The sequence below is a fragment of the Oncorhynchus mykiss genome, chromosome 8 (genome assembly GCF_057628025.1).
Source record: "Oncorhynchus mykiss isolate SJ-2025 chromosome 8, ASM5762802v1, whole genome shotgun sequence".
Classification (NCBI taxonomy): domain Eukaryota; kingdom Metazoa; phylum Chordata; class Actinopteri; order Salmoniformes; family Salmonidae; genus Oncorhynchus; species Oncorhynchus mykiss.
In genome coordinates, this window is record NC_143029.1 from 68,642,501 (window position 1) to 68,656,765 (window position 14,265).

The following is a 14,265-nucleotide window of genomic DNA, read 5'->3' on the forward strand; positions in this document are numbered from 1 at the left end:
TGTATTCGGCGAATGTGGAAAATAACATTTGATTTGATTTACATTTATTCCCTCAAAACCAAACATCCTTATATGTGTGTCAGTCGGTATTTGAATTTGTATTTAATATGGTGAGCCATAGCAGCCACAAACATTCAGAACAGACAGTAGAAAGGACAGGCCTTTACCGTGGGACCAAGTTGTTGTCATTGAGCCATTTATTAGGGCTGTACTTTATTCAATCAGTTCTGCATCATCATGTTTTTCCTTGCCAAGTGTTTGTTTGTGATGAGCTTTTAGTGTTTCTACATGCTGATGCTGGCCAGAGGGACTCTCTCTGTTTGGGTTTGAAGCGAGGGTCAAAGTCATGTAGAGGAATTTGGGAAATATAGGCACTTAACACAAGATTAAAAGAAAGATGTGCTTGTCTCTGTTTATGAAAGAAAGCATGTGAATATGCCTGGAAGAACAGTTCTAACCTACTAAATATGTCTCTTTAGAAAATGGAAATCAAACTGCAATCTCTAATACATCTCTCTGAAGGCATATATCTCTGAACATGTCTTTTAACGGGATCCTCTTTTCAAATTATTAGAGGATGTTATCACTTTAAAGTGAGAAGTGTTACCAGCTACTATTATGACGGTCTATAACCAGCCAGAGAAATCCGAAAACAAACGGAAGATCAATAAAATGAGTCCGTTGTATCGTCTTCCTAATTTGCCCTAAAGGCTAATTTACAGACATTTCATTACTGTGAGTCAGACTCTGGCGCAGGGCTTTAAAAAGACGAGTTATTAACAGAAGACACTGTGTGATTTTCATTTTAGAAAAAAAGGGAGAGAAGAAATGAAGTCCATTCTGAGAAGTAGCCAGTGAGGTTGGCCCCCTGCCCACGGCCCCCTTACTTCTCAGGAGAATGCTTAGAGCAGGGAGAGAATTATGCCTGGCTCTTTTTAAACTGCCTGGCGTCGCTCTGGGTTCAACCAGAGTTCGTTTCCAAAATGAAGAAGAACAAAGTGACTTGGCCTTTTTCCTGCCCCCCCCTCCCCCCCTCCTCCTCCCCCTCCCCTGCTTCTCGTCTCTTCCCACTGTTCCTGGCAACCAGGAACCTGGGGGCTTCTGACTAAAGCAACTCTTTTGGCCTGCTGACTCTCTACATCTTAATTTAGAGAGAAAAAATGGTGTTGAAGGTAACGTTTCAACATAGATTACCGTAGATTTTTTTGTTTGTTTTCTACTCCCTTTTCTACTATCTTGAGTGAATTTAGTTTGGCTAATGTTTTGGTCTCTGTCGAGTGTTTAGCCTCCTTTGACAGGGTTTCAGTTGGTCGGTCGGAATTCAATGTACTTGGGCCCTCAGGATAAAAGCACCATGGGGGAATCCCTTTTGAAGAATTTACTGGTTTACCCCCCCACTCGTGATACTCGAGTGCTGCATGCCTTGTGTTGCTGGCGAGAGTCATACTGAGTTAGTTCTCTGATTTCTCTCATTGTTACATTTTATCTGGATGATGCTTCTCTCAATGAATGAAGATGTGCTAAATGTGGCTAAAGTATTTTAGTGCAAAAACAGAACGCTTTGTTATTTGGATGAATTTTATCCAAATAGAAAAAAAGGTCTTAGACCACTTGGTATCACACTATTCCTTCTGTATCTTTTCACACGTGTGTCTAGTTTCTGTTCATCTTGCGGGCGTAGATAGTTACCCCCCTGTGCAGACAGAAGCCCAGAAATCCACTGCAGCGACAGTAGAAAATGACTCAAACCTTCACCATGACATTTACAGCCAAATGTGCTGAGCGCAGTGTGCAAAAAGAACAGCCCGTAATTTGTCAGGTCTTTTTTATATTATTTTATAAAGAGTCAGCTTCTCCTCAGTTTTACATGGTTGCAGCCAGAGTCTCTGGAGGATTGAAAGGAGAGACTATTAAATCAGCAGGCTTATGCAACTGTTGTGTCCCCTTCCGTGAAAGCACTAAGAGGATATTATAGATATGCCCCTGTAGGTTGAATATGACGCTGTAGGTTGGCTTTCCTTCTGTAGATCGGATTTAGAATTTAAAGAAAACGTTTTTAATTCAATTGTTTTAAGTATCATCATCTGGATATAATGCAACATGCAACAATTGCAAAGATTTTACTGACTTATTGTTCATATAAAGAAATCAGTCAATTGAAATAAATAAATTAGGCCCTAATCTATGGATTTCACATGACTGGGAATACAGATATGTATCTGTTGGTCGCAGATACCATTCAAAAAGTAGGGGCATTGATCAGAAAACCAGTTGTCAGCATCTGGTGTGACCACTATTTGCCTCATGCAAAGTGACACATCTCCTTCGCATAGAGTTGATCAGGCTGTTGATTGTGGATGGTGGAATGTTGCCCCACTCCTCTTCAATGGCTGTGCGAAGTTTCTGAATATTGGTGGGAACTGGAACATATTATGTAGATTATGTCTGCCCATACCATAACCCCACCGCCACCATGGGGCACTCTGTTCACAACGTTGACATCAGCAAACCACTCGCCCACACAAGGCCATACATGCTGTCTGCCATCTGCCCGGTACAGTTGAAACCGGGATTCATCCGTGAAGAGCACACTTCTCCAGTGTGCCAGTGGCCATCGAAGGTGAACATTTGCCCACTGAAGTTGGTTACGATGCCTCACTGCAGTCAGGTCAAGACGCTAGTGAGGACAACGAGCATGCAGATGAGCTTCCCTGAGACAGTTTCTGACAGTTTGTGGAATTATTATTTTATTGTGCAAACTCACAGTTTCATCATCTGTCATGGTCGCTGGTCTCAGATGATCCCACAGGTGAAGAAGCTGGATGTGGAGGTCCTGGGCTGGCATGGTTACATGTGGTCTGCGGTTGTGAGGCCGGTTGGACGTACTGCCAAATTCTCTAAAACAAAGTTGAAGGTGGCTTATGGTAGATAAATTAACATTAAATTCTCTGGCAACAGCTCTGGTGGACATTCCTGCAGTCAGCATGCCAATTGCACGCTCCCTCACTTGAGACATCTGTGGCATTGGGTTGTGTGAAAAAAACGCACATTTTAGAGTGCCGTTTTATTGTCCCCGGCACAAGGTGCACCTGTGTAATGATCATGCTGTTTAATCAGCTTCTGGATATGGCACTCCTGTCTGGTGGATGGATTATCTTGGCAAAGGAGAAATGCTCAATAACAGGGATGTAAACACATTTGTGCACAACGCTTGAGAGAAATAAGCTTTTTGTGTGTATGGAACATTTCTGGGATCTTTTATTTCAGCTCATGAAACATGGGACCAACAATTTACATGTTGCGTTTATATTTCTGTTCAGTGTATATGTGTCTATGTATGCATGGCGTGTTCCCTGGTTGCTTCTCTCCTTGGTGTGGCATGTAAGTGGTGGGCGCGTGTTGACAGCAGCGATATGGCCTTCCTTTGGAAAGCAGCTGACAACTGAGGCAGGACTGCAATTCCAATAGCAGACAGAGCAGGCCTTAACTCCTGACCCTACTCCCCGACCCCCCACGCCCAGCCCACGCCCATAGATTTGTGCTCCCCATAGATCTGTGCTGCGGTCAGCCAGGTGTCATGGCAGAAGATATTTAGCCAGCTTTAACAAGCATAGGGCTGCTCATCAGCTGTGAAATTTACAGGTGGATTGTGTTACTGTTTTCAGCTATTTCAGGAAAGCGTGTCTTTATTTGTAAAATTCCTGAAAGTGCTTAGCATTGTGTTTTTATTTGCCATGTGTGTATGTATGTGTGTGTTACCTGTACTTGTGACAGAGGGAAGAGTGTGAGTGTCTGTGGAACCATTGCGGATAGTGGTGCTGGCACGTACAGGTTGACAAAGTAAGAGAAGCCAGACACTAAGACTATGTTTCTGGGTGTCAGGTTACAGGCCAGAACTCTCTCTCTCTCTCTTGTCTCTCTCTCTCTCTCTCTCTCGTCTCTCTCTCTCTCTCTCTCTCTCTCTCTCTCTCTCTCTCTCTCTCTCGTCTCTCTCTCTTTACCAGGCCAATGTGTGTCGACAGCCACACATTACTCCCAGACTCTGGTCAAATGAATATCTCCTGCATGTTAAATATGATCCCACTTTGAGTTGTCAGAGCTAAAGACCTGGCGAACTCAGTGACCCATGCCATCAAGCTACTAGTTTTCACATTACTGGATAATATGATTGCTGTGCTTTCGATGTTGAGCATATTGCAGCACTGTAAATTGTACCTGTGATTGAAGTTGAAGTCTGGGTTGGTTCTTATATACTTAAACACATCTGGAGAACACTGGTATCCTTTCATTAGACTAGGGCAAACCTGCACATATTTTCTTTGACCACATTTGCTTTGATGGCTATGTATTTACTAGCTAATGATTTAGTGGTGGACTTGCAGTAGATTTAGTGATACTGGAACGTCATATAACCATTCGGTTGGTTCCATAGCCCAGTAAGCTACTGTAGTAAATGCATCAGCTACATCAGTATTGTGGATTACGGTCTGCTTGGTTTAGCCACGGAGAGTCTGGACTGGACACTGGTGTTGTGTTGTTGTAGCTTCAGTTTTTCAGTATTTAATTGACATGGCAGTCCATGATGAGTTCAGAGGTCAGTGTTCCCTCTCTTTGTTACTCTCCACTCATCTCCGCTGACAGATGGAGGCATTAGTCTGTGATGTGCCGCGGTCTGTCCTGAAACTAATGGCTATGTCCTTGGTTTCCCCACCGTGTTAGCAGGCAGACAGTATATCTGGCCTGCCCTGTTGGAAGTGCAGAAGCAGCACTTTATCCCATCCAGGGTTTTAGTTTCAACAGAAATAAGAGTGAACACAGCTCTCTCTGTTCTCTCATAAATGGTACCCAAAAATCTTTCAAAGTTTTTCCAAAAACGTACGTAGTTTCTACATTGATTAGCCTAGTAGTTTGAACTAACCTCTCAACGCTCTCCCTAGCAAATGTAAATATAGGATAATGAACAAGAGTGGATTTATTTTGTATTTTCAGAAAATATCTGTTGTACAGAAATAGACTAGATGCCTTTACCGGTGGGAAAACTAATGCTTTGTCTTTCCCTTCTGGGATGCTGAAGAAGATTCTCTTCCTATCTACGGTGTAGGACTTTGACAGAGCTAACAGACAGACACACTTCAGAATCACTTCAGTTGTTCAGAGCCGGCAAGACATGACCAGTGTTTCTGCTGTTCCCCATTCTACCATCATCTGAACCCACACTTGCAATTAGAACAGCTTATAAATTATGCAAATGGTGAGTGTGGTAATTGAGACATGTTAATCATGTTTTAATAGGCTAATTACACCCTGTATATCTGAGGTGGGAGCTGGTAATTTGCTATGATAACAGGTCTAGCGATTGGAATGGTCATATAGGGTGGCAGGTAGCCTTGTGGTTAGAGCTTTGGACTAGTAACCGAAAGGTTGCAAGATTGAATCCCTGAGTTGACAAGGTAAAAATATGTTGTTCTGCCCTTGAACAAGGCAGTTAACCCACTGTTCCTAGGCCGTCATTGAAAATAAGAATTTGTTCTTAACTGACTCGCCTAGTAAAAATAAGGTAAAATAATAAGAAGTTGGAATAGTGTGTGTGTGTGTGTGTGGGGGGGGGGGGGTAGGTACACTGTTCCTCTGGGTGATCAACAAATTGTTATATTAATACAAAAAACAATTTTTTTGGAGTGTGCATAAATACCTAGATATTGGGAGTATTTCATGAAGCTAAAGGGGAAGTTGTTCCCATTGATTTTTTCCACTTGAAATAGCCCATCATCCCTGTATCTACATGTAGCCTACTGTTCAGTTTGTGCTCAACCAAACATTTTCCTCTTGTGTTCTCCCCAACATGTTATACGCCCTACCACTCTATGGGAACAGGTAGGATAAAGAGAGAGAGAGAGATATTTCATTGTACAGTACTTATTCAACAATCATATGAATGTATTGTATTTCTATTTACAGTCTGTTTACTGCACTCCTCTCAATTTGGTCATCTGATACAGCAGTATCGTATCGGCCATTCTGCAAACGCGGCTTTTATAAAAGGCTTTGTTCTTACTTGTCTGACAGATATCATATTCAGATCCATTACGGTAAGAATGTCTTCCCACTTATCTGACACTAAATTGCTTTAGAGAGGAAATTTGCTTCACAGCGCAGTGGAGTTTTTAGTTTTATCTGATGTTTGTCTCTAATGCAGTTTTCAATCCTAGAAAACAACAACAATAACAAATGAATCACAGTGGAGAGTCTCCTCGACTATTGTTCTTCTTTGGGAGCAATTTGAAGTGCTTTTCTTACATGGTTTTCAAATGTTCATTCATGCAGTCTGAAATTCCATCTGCTTTATTTCTGTCTAAAAAGGTGGTCAAATCACACTCAGTTACTGCAGTACTGTGTAGTTCATATGTGGAATGGAAATGTGTGAAATTGAAATTTCTCAAAGTTTGTACTGACAGATATTGAATATCGATATAGAATATGCATAAAATGCATCCCCCAATTACGTCTGCCTAATGTCTCAGTACATGTTTAGATGTTTAATACCTTCAAACACCAGGTTAGGCATACCTAACTACAAAATAGGCAATGGTATCATCACTGTCATTAGTCAATGATCATTCTTCACCTTTTACCAGTGAAATGACCAAACTGCATCTGCATGTCAATCATTTGATCTCAATCAGTTTAATGGGAATGTGCATTTAGATGTTCTTTAGTTACTGTTTCGTGAGTAAATTAGAGCTTATGGTGTTAGCAAACTATATAGCCTTCCTGTATTTTGTTTAAATCAAAGCCCATAGTGTGCGCGTGCTGTTGAGTTTTGGCCCCAAGAAATGAGGTGGTGTTTGTGGTGTAACAGTAACGTTATACTATCATTGTGATCTTCCAAGACATTGATTCAGCTTTGATCTAACTTTACTAAATGAGCACCAGTGTGAGAAGTTGCGCTCCGGTGTGCTCCGGCAGCACTCTCTTGATGTAGAAACGAGTGGTTGTTTTATTGAAATCTCTGAATATTTGGCCAAGGAAACATTTCCGGTTGGTCTCAGGGAATGTAAATCAGTTAGGTTTGGAGTTTTTTAAGACTGGATTGAGTGAAGTATAAGCAAATATGTTGAATGAGCAAGTAAGAGCTTCACAAGTTTGATGAAATTTCCTGATATCTTTCAGTCTAATAAGGCTATTTACGTACTGTTATAGATCTTCATCAGAAGCACGCTGTTTGGAAGTAATTAAGTGGTTAGGATGCCTAACTGTCCTCTCCGAGTTCAGCTGGAATATTGTCCAAAAGGATTTGAGAAAAATTATTGGTTCACGATAGGCCTATCACATTTGCCTATGTCTCATCTTGCACTGCGCAGGATATCAGATCTCAACAATGATTGGAGAAGTGTTTAATATCACCAGTGGGCTTAGCTACCTCATCCTTATAATATACAGTGCCAGTCAAAAGTTTGGACACACCTACTCATTCAAGGGTTTTTCTTTCTTTTTACTATTTTCTACATTGTAGAATAATAGTGAAGACATCAAAACTATGAAATAACACATATGGAATCATGTAGTAACCAAAAACAAATCAAACAAAATATATTTTATATTTGAGATTCTTCAAAGTTGCCACCCTCTCTCAACCAGCTTCACCTGAAATGCTTTTCCAACAATCTTGAAGGAGTTCCCACATATGTTGAGCAACTCATCCCAAACCATCTCAATTGGGTTGAGCTCAGGTAATTGTGGAGGCCAGGTCATCCTCAGCACTCTGTCACTCTCCTTCTTGGTCAAATAGCCCTTACATGGCCTGGAGGTGTGTTGGGTCACTGTCCTGTTGAAAAACAGTACAATGACCCACTATGCGCAAACCAAATGGGATGGTGTATCGCTGCAGAATGCTGTGGTAGCCATGCTGGTTAAGTGTGCCTTGAATTCTAAATAAATCAGAGACACCATCACCAGCAAAGCACCCTCACACTATCACACCTCCTCCATGCGTCACGGTGGGAACCACACATGCGGAGATCATCTGTTCACCTACTCTGCGTCTCACAAAGACACATCTGTTGGAACCAAAAATCTCAAATTTGGACTCATCAAACCAAAGGATAACATTTCCACCGGTCTAATGTCCATTGCTTATGTTTCTTGGCCCAAGCAAGTCTCTTCTTATTATTGGTGGCCTTTAGTAGTGGTTTCTTTGCAGCAATTTGACCACGAAGGCCTGATTCACGCAATCTCCTCTGAACAGTTGAGATGTGTCTGTTACTTGAACTCTATGAAGCATTTATTTGGGCTGCAATTTCTGAGGCTGGTAACTCTAATGAATGTATCCTCTGCAGCAGAGGTAACTCTGGGTCTTCCTTTCCTGTGGTGGTCCTCATGAGAGCCAGTTTCATCATGGCGCTTGATGGTTTTTGCGACTGCGCTTGAAGAAATGTCTTGAAATTTTCCACATTGAATGACCTTCATGTTTTAAAGTAATGATAGACTGTCATTTCTCTTTGCTTATTTGAGCTGTTCTTGCCATAATATGGATTTGGTCTTTTACCAAATAGGGCTATCTTCTATATACCACCTCTACCTTGTCACAACACAACAGATTGTCTCAAACGCATTAAGAAGGAAAGAAATTCCACAAATTAACTTTTAACAAGGCACACCTGTTAATTGAAATGCATTCCAGGTGACTACCTCATGAAGCTGGTTGAGAAAATGCCAAGAGTGTGCAAAGCTGTCATCAAGGCAAACGGTGGCTAATTTGAAGAATCTCAAATATAAAATATATTTTAATTTGTTTAACACTTTTTTGGTTACTACATGATTCCATATGTGTTATTTCATAGTTGAGATGTTTTCACTATTATTCTACAATGTAGAACATAGTGAAAATAAAGAAAAACCATTGAATGAGTAGGTGTGTTCAAACTTTTGACTGGTACTGTACATACTTTCAAGTGCAACGTGACTGCAAGAGACAGGTTGGAATGTCTGTCTGAAATACGGGACAAATCAACCTTTTTTTCAAAATTGGGGGTGTTTGAATTTGTTGATAAAATGCGGGAAACGATTGTTAGGTTGCGGGATGCGGGACATAGGGTCACATGTGGTCACCTTATGTCCTACGTGCATGCCACTACATAGTAACACTTGTAAATTCTTTAGAATGAGGGTTCCTTATTCACAGCTGTCGCTTGTTAGGATTTATTTATCTTGTTTGTAGGCTACTATGTAGTAATGTGGGCTGCTGTACCGCAATGTATTTCAACCTTATCCAATCAGATGTAATTTTAAATATCTTGGTTGATTGCCATATAAACACCCCGTTTATTTATATTGTTTAATTTGAGTGTCTGGGATCATGTCTCTTGCGCCCTCTGCTCACATTTGACTAGTGCAGCGTTTGGCAGCATGGTGGTGTATAAAGGAACCCCCATGGCTGCGGTGAAGAGTCAAACATGAAATGGTGAGAGGCCCTTCCCTGCCCGACTTCGTAAAAATGACACAAATTAATACACTCTACTTAAACCAGAACAAGAGTAATGGTTGCCTTTCGCTGCGGCTTAGGAGCACTGTCAGTCGCTGCTCACTGCCCAGGCGGAATCAACACCAATCAATGTTGCTGCTCCCTCCCCGCCTCTGCTCTCACTGGTTAGGATGGTAATAGGACTGCTGTAAAGACACACACACATGCATACACATACACACACACAATGTATTCTTTCACACTCACACATGGACGTGGAAGTGTAAAATCAATGTCTGTGTGTGTTTGTGTGTGTGTGTCTGCGTATCTATCATATTTTATTTACAAAAAAAATAAATATATATATTTTTTTGCACTGTAATGCAGTGTTTGCCACCAACGAAAGCTACTCAGTGTATTTCTATATTATTTACATGGTGGCATGCTTAATCAGGTGCTACATAGTCAGATGGGGAAGCGCACTGGGCCCGATGCTTCAGCAGTGATTGGATGTTTCAATTACTGATATTAATGCCTTGGTGTAGTGACTCATGCAGTGCAGATAGCACCATTCATTTCCATCAGGACAGGGGGGTTAGATGGGTGTGGAAATGTCTCCCTCATCGCAGAGTAGTTTCCCATTTAAATGCCGGGAGGTGCTGACACAGACACACACGTGCCTTGCGCACACATGTACATGCACACACACACAGACAGACACGCATACACACACATGCACACACACACTCCCTCTCTCACTCTTTCACACACACATGTTCAGGTGGATTGAGAATGGAGGAGAGGTTGCCGTGGGTAACGCATAACGACGAGGTACTCTCTCGCTCTCTCTGTTAGCTATTCTAATTTATGTTAATAAACCTTGCCGTTGCCGTGAGAGACAAAGGGGCCACAGATGAGTCTCTGTCAGCCTCCCACCTTCAGCAGGAGGAAAGGACCAGACAAATAACAATGCAGAGAGAGAGAGAGATTGAGCGAGAGAGAGAGAGAGAGAGAGAGAGAGAGAGAGAGAGAGAGAGAGAGAGAGAGAGAGAGAGAGAGAGAGAGATATTTAGCATCCATCCTGAGTCGTTTGGGGTCTGCAGAATCAAACCACTTCACATCCACAATCCCCAGTGTGCGTGTTTGTGTGAGTCTCTGTACTCCGTCTATGTGTTTGTGTCGCTGGGGAATTTAAATGTGGTTTTGGATCACTTCCCGAGGTGGACATGAGTGACATCCCAGGTAGTGTTTAGCACAGCGGGGTGAGAGCAACAGTTTTAACACAGGTCAGCGCTTGGCTGCTTGGCAACAGATCACAGGAAAGGTCATGTCTGGGAGCCAGATAGTAGGGGTCCTCTGAAGTCCCTTTAAAACACACAGGGAGAGTTCTTCAAGGAGGGCTGGAAACCCAATAACTTGGACTTAAAGAGTGTCCTGTGACGTAGACTTGGTAGTAAGAACACAAAATACTGTTGTTTCAGATGGTGAATCAGGAGGACCAATGCTATTTGGTGTAGTTTAATTGTGTTGTACCGATTTTCACAGTTCTATTGTGAGAAGGATGTGAATGTATAATCTGAAATGGTTTGGCTATTTGTGGTGTGTGTATGATATGTCCAAACTAATATCTGTTGACCATGATGACAACCTTTAGGATGGAACTAAATCTCATGCTACAGATTAAATACACTTTGCATCATGCAGCTTATTCTCACTATGTCGTACTGCATATATCCCAAAGATGTTAAGCTGTTGGTTCCCCCCACCCCTCCCTGCTGTCTGCCAGCTTGCCTTTGGCAGTGTTAGTTCTGGACAGTTAACTCCCACTGATATGATGTTAATTGCTGTCATTTTCCTTTTTAGCTTGAGCATAATCAGAAAATTATAGACTTCTCTAACATGAAGTATTAGACCACATCCCCATCACATGGACACCTTACCCTTGGAGCACGGAGTTGGGAAAGGCACAGGTGGCAGGTTTATGTGAGTGTGTGTGTTTGTGTGTCTGTCAGTGTGTGTGTCGCACTATTTGAGGAGGGGGCGAGATGCATTGCATAACAACCTCCCCTCGGAAAAATGGAAAGTGAGTCGAGAGGCATGTGTTGTGAATTTAACAACACTTCACGTGAGTATGTCTCCATCAAGTGTAAAGCTGACATTTCCAGGCCCTGTTTCCCTATCTGACTATCTCTATACGTTTTGACATATGATTGATCATCAGATGTTGTTCTTCATTTGCCTAGGTGTCATTTCTCCTTCATTCTCTTCCTCTCTCGTCATCACTGCTATGCTCCATGGTAAACATGGCTGTTTTACGACCCAGGGGCGTAAATAGATGTTGTGGTGATATTGAGGGCTGGCTAACTACTGCACTCACACCACCGAGGCTAGGGCGTACTTTTTGAATGAACTTAAATGTATTTAAATGATATTAAAGTGTATACCGTCTATTAAAACAAATTGGATTTGAATGTGTAGCCAAAACCCATCAAAATAAAATTGGGATGTGCAAATGTAGCCATAGCCTACACATGTTTTATTATTATTATTATTATAAAAAATGTGTTATATACAATACATACACACAAGTACAGTTATCCTGTTGCGGTACATTATAATACATTTTCCAGACCTTTTTCCTCTCAAATGTCAACACTAATATCCAAAGTTATTTTGGCAAATATTGTGTCACTGGTGATCTGAGAAGCATTTAACTCTTCTATTGTGACCTTTGATCTTTGATCTCCTTTTGCCCTCTTTACAGCCTCTACTAGCCTGCTCGTGTTATAGGAGATGGCCTTCGACAACATGTTTAGCAGTCTCCTTCCACGAATACATAAAATCCTATTATGTCCCCATTACTTCCCTTTATAGTGTCCCTCCTCTCCTTCCTCCGTTCTCTTCACCGATACTAAGACAATTCGCAAAATACATTTCAAAATTTGCTTTGAGTCTACAGGTATGTGATGCCGCGGTTTGACACGCTTCCAAATCAACCACAAAACCGGGAATCCAAAGCTCCGATAGTATAAAAACAAACAGAAATGTATTTGCCAGACTAAGGCTACACGTTTCCAATTTAAAGCCTAATTTCTCATGCTATATTCCATCCATGAATAAAGCAAAAGCGATCCGATTTAAACAGAACACATCAGGGTATAGTAGCAGCTTTCTTTAGATCATATTTAAACAGAACACATCAGGGTGTAGTAGCAGCTTTCTTTAGATCAGATTTAAATAGAACACGTCAGGGTGTATGTAGTAGCAGCTTTCTTTAGATCCGATTTAAACAGAACACATCAGGGTGTAGTAGCAGCTTTCTTTAGATCAGATTTAAATAGAACACATCAGGGAAAAGTAGCAGCTTTCTTTAGATCCGATTTAAACAGAACACATCAGAGTGTAGTAGCAGCTTTCTTTAGATCCGATTTAAACAGAACACATCAGGGTGTAGTAGCAGCTTTCTTTAGATCAGATTTAAACAGAACACATCAGGGTGTAGTAGCAGCTTTCTTTAGATCCGATTTAAACAGAACACATCAGGGTGTAGTAGCAGCTTTCTTTAGATCCGATTTAAACAGAACACATCAGGGTGTAGTAGCAGCTTTCTTTAGATCAGATTTAAATAGAACACATCAGGGAAAAGTAGCAGCTTTCTTTAGATCCGATTTAAACAGAACACATCAGAGTGTAGTAGCAGCTTTCTTTGGATCCGATTTAAACAGAACACATCAGGGTGTAGTAGCAGCTTTATTTAGATCAGATTTAAACAGAACACATCAGGGTGTAGTAGAAGCTTTCTTTAGATCCGATTTAAACAGAACACATCAGGGTGTAGTAGCAGCTTTATTTAGATCAGATTTAAATAGAACACATCAGGGAAAAGTAGCAGCTTTCTTTAGATCCGATTTAAACAGAACACAGAGTGTAGTAGCAGCTTTCTTTGGATCCGATTTAAACAGAACACATCAGGGTGTAGTAGCAGCTTTATTTAGATCAGATTTAAACAGAACACATCAGGGTGTAGTAGAAGCTTTCTTTAGATCCGATTTAAACAGAACACATCAGAGTGTAGTAGCAGCTTTCTTTAGATCAGATTTAAATAGAACACATCAGGGAAAAGTAGCAGCTTTCTTTAGATCCGATTTAAACAGAACACATCAGAGTGTAGTAGCAGCTTTCTTTGGATCCGATATAAACAGAACACATCAGGGTGTAGTAGCAGCTTTCTTTAGATCAGATTTAAACAGAACACATCAGGGTGTAGTAGAAGCTTTCTTTAGATCCGATTTAAACAGAACACATCAGAGTGTAGTAGCAGCTTTCTTTAGATCAGATTTAAATAGAACACATCAGGGAAAAGTAGCAGCTTTCTTTAGATCCGATTTAAACAGAACACATCAGAGTGTAGTAGCAGCTTTCTTTAGATCAGATTTAAATAGAACACATCAGGGAAAAGTAGCAGCTTTCTTTAGATCAGATTTAAACAGGACACATCAGGGTATAGTAGCAGCTTTCTTTAGATCAGATTTAAACAGGACACATCAGGGTGTAGTAGCAGCTTTCTTTAAATCAGATTTAAACAGAACACATCAGGCAAAAGTAGCAGCTTTCTTTAGATCCGATTTAAACAGGACACATCAGGGTATAGTAGCAGCTTTCTTTAGATCAGATTTAAACAGAACACATCCGGGTGTAGTAGCAGCTTTCTTTCAATCAGATTTAAACAGAACACATCAGGGTGTATTAGCAGCTTTCTTTAGATCATATTTAAACAGAACATATCAGGGTATAGTAGCAGCTTT

General features: G+C 41.1%; 1 protein-coding gene across 3 annotated transcripts in view; it reads left to right on the forward strand.

Annotated features, from left to right (window-relative positions):
- LOC110530398 (pre-B-cell leukemia transcription factor 1) overlaps window positions 1-14,265 on the forward strand; it is a 65,268-nt gene that overhangs the window by 2,257 nt on the left and 48,746 nt on the right. The gene's annotated exons all lie outside the window — the stretch shown is intronic.